Below are 7,483 nucleotides of genomic sequence, written 5' to 3'. Positions count from 1 at the left end.
TTCAGCACTGCAGAGGTATTTTCATAACGGCTGTGTGCACTCATATAACAAAACCACGATGGCCTATCGCATTTCTAAAATTTGATTTTTGATTGGGGTGTAGGTCAGGTCTCTACCTGCCACAGGTACCATGTAACCCTGTGCTACCTGTCACATGTGGGCAGATGGAGCTCGATAGCCTGGGAAGGCAGTCCATCTAAGACAAGGAAAAGTCTGAAGTAAAACCCATGAAGTGCTAAGGAATGCAGGACAGTCTCGACATGCATTGACCCTGGGTCCATGGCCATGTCCCGACTTTCAGTAGCCGCGCCCCCGTGCCTCCGAGGAAGGTTTTTGAGCCAGAGGCTAGGACAAGGACAGTCTGATATAAAACCTACGACCTGAGGACCTCACTGTCACCGTCCCAGCTTGCTAGGCTATGGCAGATGAACCACGGGTGTAAAGGGTGGGGCCAGTACTGCGCACACTGCACTCCACCTAAAAATTCCATTGCGCAGGCTTGAAGGACACGTCCACGTCCGCGCCACCAACTATTCCAAGCCCTGTAGCGATGGGAAAGGGGCGAAAACGGCAGGTGGAAGATGTCACTGGAAGCCGCAGTTCCAATCCTGCATGCAGGCGGTTCAGGATATTGGTCGCCTGATTGTTGACCCGGAGGTGACAGCATCACTCGGCAGCACCCTGAACGACCAAGCAGCCTTTTCTAGGGACAGCACTGCTTGCTCCACACGGAGAGGGGCCTAGAAAAGGTGGTCCAAACAAATGCTCATCTCCATACCCCCCAGTTGGCTAACCGCGGTCAACGGGCATCTCCAAACGCGGTCGAACAACAATAGAGAAGAAAAGGCCGGCACCTGCCTCACAATTAGGTGCAAAAGGACTAAAGGTAGCATGCTGGAACATCCGAACCATGTGTGACTCTGCAGACAGCAACCACCCAGAAAGGCGTTCCGCTCTAGTCGCACACGAACTTCAGAGACTGAACATTGACATTGCTGCCGTCAGCGAAGTCCGCTTTGCAGGGGAAGGCAGCCTCCAGGAACACGGCGCTGGGTACACCCTCTACTGGTCAGGCAAGCCAGAGACCAAGAGACGCCTTTATGGCGTAGGCTTTATGGTCAGGAGCACCATTGCCTCCAAGCTTGAAAACCTGCCAACAGGACACTCAGACCGAATTATGTCCATGCACCTCCCACTACGGAACAAACAGCATGCCACTCTGTTCAGCGTGTACGCTCCAACCCTCCAAGCGGACCCCACAGAAAAGGTCAAGTTTTACACTGATCTGTGCAACCTCGTTCAGAACACCCCTGCTGACGACAAGGTCATCATCCTTGGCGACTTCAATGCCAGAGTTGGCCAAGATTCAGAAGCCTGGAAAGGAGTCCTTGGCAAGCATGGCGTTGGTAATTGCAACGACAATGGGCGCCTTCTTCTCGAGTTCTGTGCAGAGCAGCAGTTTACCATCACCAACACCATTTTCCAGCAGAAGGACAGCCTGAAGACAACGTGGATGCATCCTCGGTCCAAACATTGGCACCTCATTGATTACATCCTGATGCGCCAGAGAGACGTACGAGACGTCCTACACACCCGAGTGATGCCCAGCGCGGAGTGTCATACTGACCACCGCCTCGTCCGCAGCAAGCTCAGGCTCCACTTCAAGCCCAAACCAAAGAAAGGAGGAGCTCCTAGGAAGAAATTCCAGGTCGGCAACTTTCAGTCAGCTGAAGTGAAAGCTGAATTCCAGGCGAAGCTTCAGGACAAACTTGAAGACCCCAGTTGCCCCACAGACCCCTCTCCAGAAGCACTATGGGCACAGCTGAAATCAGCCATCCTGCAGTCCTCTGAAGAAGTCCTAGGGTTCTCGTCGAAAAAGAACAAGGACTGGTTTGACGAAAACAACCAGGAGATCCAAGAATTGCTGGCGAAGAAGAGATCAGCCCACCAGGCTCACCTTGCACAACCGTCTTGTCCGGTGAAGAAAGCAACCTTCCGGCTCATATGCAGCAACCTCCAGCGCAAGCTTCGTGAGATTCAAAATGGGTGGTGGACCAACCTGGCAGAGAGGGCTCAGCTTTGTGCAGACACTGGTGACTACCGGGGCTTATACGAAGCCTTGAAGGCGGTGTACGGTCCCTCATACCAAGTCCAGAGTCCTTTGCGCAGCGCAGACGGCCAGGCGCTCTTCACAGACAAGATGTCGATCCTGAACAGGTGGTCGGAACACTTCCAGGCCCTCTTCAGCGCCAACCGCACGGTTCAAGACTCGGCAATTCTCCGCATCCCACAACAGTCAGTGAAATTACAACTGGACGAGCTACCAACCCTAGAAGAGACTGTCAAGGCCATCGAACAGCTGAAATGTGGCAAGGCAGCAGGGGTTGACGGAATTCCGCCGGAGGCGTGGAAGAATGGAGGCCCAGCACTACACTCCAAACTCCACAACCTCTTTGTCTGCTGCTGGGAGCAAGGCAAACTACCACAGGACCTCCGTGACGCAGTCATCATCACCCTGTATAAAAACAAGGGAGAAAAGTCGGACTGCTCCAACTACAGGGGGATAACTCTGCTCTCCATCGCAGGCAAGATCCTCGCCAGAGTCCTCCTAAATCGGCTGGTGCCTACTATCGCCGAAGAACATCTCCCAGAGAGTCAGTGTGGCTTTAGAGCCAACAGAGGCACCACTGACATGATCTTCGTTCTCAGACAGCTACAAGAAAAATGTCGGGAACAGAACAAAGGACTGTATGCGACATTCGTCGATCTCACGAAAGCTTTCGACACCGTGAGCAGAAAAGGTCTGTGGGAGATCATGAAACGTCTAGGATGCCCCCCAAAATTCCTCAGCATGGTCATCCAACTACATGAGGAACAGCGTGGACAGGTCAGACACAGCAACGACCTTTCGGAGCCCTTCCCAATTGGAAATGGAGTGAAACAAGGTTGTGTCCTCGCGCCGACCCTCTTCACGATCTTCTTCAGCATGATGCTCCAACAGGCCACTGAAAATCTTGGCGACGACGACGGTATCTTCATCAGATACCGCACTGATGGCAGCCTATTCAACCTGAGGCGGCTACAGGCCCACACCAAGACACTGGAGCAACTCATCAGAGAGCTTCTGTTTGCCGACGATGCTGCCCTCGTCGCCCATACAGAAGCGGCCCTGCAGCGTATAACGTCCTGCTTCGCAGAGGCTGCGCAGCTCTTCGGCCTAGAAGTCAGTCTGAAAAAGACGGAAGTTCTCCACCAGCCTGCCCCACGGGAAGAATTCCACGCTCCTCACATCAACATCGGTGAGACAGAGCTGAAGTCGGTCCACCAGTTCAGCTACCTAGGCTGCACCATCTCGTCTGACGCCAAGATCGACAAGGAGATCGACAACAGACTTGCAAAGGCAAACAGCGCATTCGGCAGGCTGTACAAGAGAGTGTGGAACAACAAACACCTGAAGAAAGACACAAAGATCAGCGTGTACAGAGCTGTTGTACTGCCCACCCTGTTGTATGGCTCCGACACCTGGGTCACCTACCGGCACCACATACGACTGCTTGATCGCTTTCACCAGCGCTGCCTTCGCACCATCCTCAGCATCCACTGGAGTGACTACATCACAAATGTCGAGGTCCTGGAGCAGGCAAAGACTATCAGCATCGAGGCAGTGCTGCTAAAGACCCAGCTACGTTGGGCAGGGCACGTGTCCAGGATGGAGGACCACCGCCTGCCCAAGATCGCGCTGTATGGCGAACTGTCCACTGGCCACCGTGACAGAGGAGCACCCAAGAAGAGATACAAAGACTCCTTGAAGAAAGCTCTCGGTGCCTGTCACATTAACCATCGCCAGTGGTCCGCAGTAGCCGCTGATCGAGAGACCTGGCGACGCACCATCCACCAAGCTGTCTCCTCCTTCGAAAACAACCGCAGGGCCAGCCTTGAGGACAAACGCAGAAGGAGGAAGAACCACGACGCTGCAGCCGCGAACCCAGACCAGACTTTCCCTTGCAACCGCTGCGGCCGACTCTGCTTTTCCCGCATTGGCCTTGTCAGCCATGAGCGTGCCTGCATCAGACGTGGACAACGCCCTTCCTAGATCTTCGTCAGCGAAGCCAGGCCATGATGATGAGGGGGCTCTGGATAGAGGTAGTACCTTTGATGTCTGGCAGCTGTGCTCCTTCGGGAGCAGACGGGCATCACTGGTCCTCATCCATCTCCTAAAGCTCTCACGTGTTGGCTCCAAGCGCCACACCCTGGTACACCGCCTCAGCTGGCAGGCTAAACCACGTGAGGGGGTGGTGTTGACACTGCACCACTAGGGGGCGGAAGAGCTGCACAGCCAGCCAACGGCTAGGGCGGAAGGGCTTCCAGCAAGCTCAACGACTAAGTGTCCGGGGTCAAGGCGACCACCCAGGTATTGGGTGACCTCGGCTGTGACCAACGACCTGGAGAGGGATGGGCTCCGCCAGGCCACTCAGCCCAAGACACACCATGATGATGACAACCCCCACTCATTCCATACCGGATCGGTCGCCGCCCGGGTCACCAAGGACCGCGTCTTCTGCTGCACACCAGGGCAGAGGCGAAAAATATGCTACTGGTAACACCTCAGCAAAAATCAGAGGCAGAGACAACATCGTGATTGGCACATGGAACGTCAGAACTCTCCGTGCAGCAGGAAAAATCAAAGAACTGACATACGAGATGGAACGATACAACTGGAACATCATAGGGCTTTGTGAAGTACGCTTGAAGAACATTAAAGATCTCACAACTGAAGAAGGCCACAAACTGTACTACAGTGGCAAAGAAGACCGCCACGAGCATGGGGTAGGCTTCCTCGTCCTCAAGAACATCACAAACTGCATCTTGGGATGTCGCCCAGTTTCAAGCCGCATCATCACCATTCGGCTCAAAGCCTCACCATTCAACATCACGATCATACAGGCGTACGCACCTACCTCTGACTACGAGGACAGCGAGGTTGAGGCATTCTACGACCAACTACAAGACATCGTGAACCAAGCACCACGGAAGGACATACTTGTGGTGCAGGGCGACTGGAACGCAAAGGTTGGAGCAGACGCACAGCCAAACTGGCAAGGCAACTGCGGTCCTTTCTGCAATGAGGCATCCAACGACAGAGGTCTCAGATTGTTGGAGTTTGCCAGATACAATGACCTCATATTGGCAAACACACTTGGAGCGCACAAAAAATCCAGAAGATGGACCTGGCAAAGCCCTGGCGGAGACTACAACAACCAGATCGACTACATCCTGGTGAAGAAACGCTTTCGGTCCTGCATCAACATCGCCAGGACCAGAAGCTTCCCAGGGGCAGACGTGGGCAGCGACCACAACCTGGTCATGATGACCTTCCGACTCCGCCTCAAGAAGATCGCAAAGCAAGGTACCACACGAATGAGATTCGACCTTGAGAAACTGAAAGACCCAGAGGTTGCAGAATCTTTCAAAGCCATGATTGGAGGAAAATTCGCCGCACTGACCATCTTGCAGGACGAAGAGGTGAACATCGACAGAGAAACAACTGCATTTAACACTGCAGTGACTGAGACTGCCAAAGAAGTTCTGGGCACAAAACGACCAGTGAAGAAGCCCTGGGTCACCCCTGACATCCTCGACCTATGCGATAAACGAAGAGCACTGAAGAACAAGAAAGGCACCCCTGAAGGAACAACCAAATACAGGACCGCCAACAACAAGGTCAAATCCAGCATGAGAAAAGCAAAGGAAAACTGGATAGAACAACAGTGTTCAGAGATTGAAGACAACCTGCAAAAGAACAACTCAAAAAGAGCGTACGCAACTGTCAAAAACTTGACAACAACCAAGCAAGGACGAGTCAGCACCATCCAGGACAAATCAGGGAAATGCCTCATTGAAGAAAAAGACATCCAACAGCGCTGGACTGAATATTGCTCCGAGTTGTACAACCGTGACACCAAAGGTGACACTTCAGTTCTGAACTGTCCCCCATCAACCAACAACGACAGCCAGCCAATTCTTCGGGAAGAAGTAGAGGCAGCAGTGAAGACACTGAAAGCAGGGAAGTCAGCTGGCGTCAACAACATTCCCGCCGAACTGATTCAAGCTGGAGGCGAAGCGGTGATTGATGCCCTCACCACCATCTGTAATAAGATCCTGCAGACGGGAGAGTGGCCAACCACCTGGACACAATCATTGGTCATCACAATCCCCAAGAAGGGCAATCTACAACAGTGCAAAAACTACCGCACTATCAGCCTAATCAGCCACCCCAGCAAGGTCATGCTAAAGGTCCTTCTCAACCGACTGAAGCCGCAAGCAGAAATGATCATCGCCGAAGAGCAGGCCGGCTTCAGAGCAGGGAGAAGCACAACAGAACAAATCTTCAACCTGCGCTTGCTGTGCGAGAAATATCTCCAGCACCAAAGAGACCTCTACCACGTCTTCATTGACTTCAAGAAGGCGTTCGACAGGGTATGGCACGCTGCCTTATGGGCCACCATGCACAAATTCAACATCAGTGAAGACATCATCCAAGCCATACAGAACCTATACGAAAGAGCAACCAGTGCAGTCCTCTTCACGGGTAACTGGTTTAGAACCACGGTCGGAGTCAGACAGGGCTGTCTACTCTCTCCCACTCTCTTCAACCTCTTTCTTGAAAGGATCATGACTGACGCCCTGGAAGATCATGTGGGAACTGTCAGCATTGGAGGCAGAGTCATCACCAACCTGCGCTTTGCCGATGACATTGATGGCCTGGCAGGAGAAGAGAAAGAACTCGAAGAACTCGTGCACAAACTTGACAAGACATCATCAGCCTACGGCATGGAGATCAGTGCCGAGAAGACCAAGGTTATGACCAACAACAGCCAAGGCGTAACGTCAAACTTGCACGTAAACGGTGAAAAACTGGAAGAAGTCTCCTCCTTCAAATACTTGGGTGCCATTGTGTCAGACGAGGGTTCGAAACCAGAGGTCCTGTCCAGAATCGCGCAGACTACTGCCGCACTGAGTCGATTGAAGACTATATGGAAGGACAAAAAGATCTCCCTCTCGTCCAAAATCAGACTAATGCGCTCCCTCATCTTCTCAATATTTCTATACGCTTGCGAATCCTGGACCCTCACTGCAGAACTCCAGAGAAGAATCCAGGCCCTGGAAATGAGATGCTTCCGCAAGATCCTGAACATTACATACAAAGACCACATCACAAATGAGGAAGTGAAAAGAAGAGTCCAAAACGCCATTGGCCCATTCAAAGACCTGCTGACCACAGTGAAGGAACGCAAGCTCCGCTGGTATGGACACGTCACACGATCAGACGGCCTAGCCAAGACCATCCTGCAGGGTACCGTACAAGGAAGGAGGAAGAGAGGCAGACAGAGAAAGCGGTGGGAGGACAACATCAAAGAGTGGACGGGCCTGCCATTTGCCACAACTCAAAGGGCCGCTGAGGACCGAGGCAGGTGGCGCGAGC

This window comes from Babylonia areolata, chromosome 31 (genome assembly GCF_041734735.1).
Source record: "Babylonia areolata isolate BAREFJ2019XMU chromosome 31, ASM4173473v1, whole genome shotgun sequence".
In the NCBI taxonomy this organism is placed as follows: Eukaryota; Metazoa; Mollusca; class Gastropoda; order Neogastropoda; family Buccinidae; genus Babylonia; species Babylonia areolata.
The sequence above is the reverse complement of the archived record's forward strand: the minus strand, read 5'-3'. Positions refer to the sequence as shown.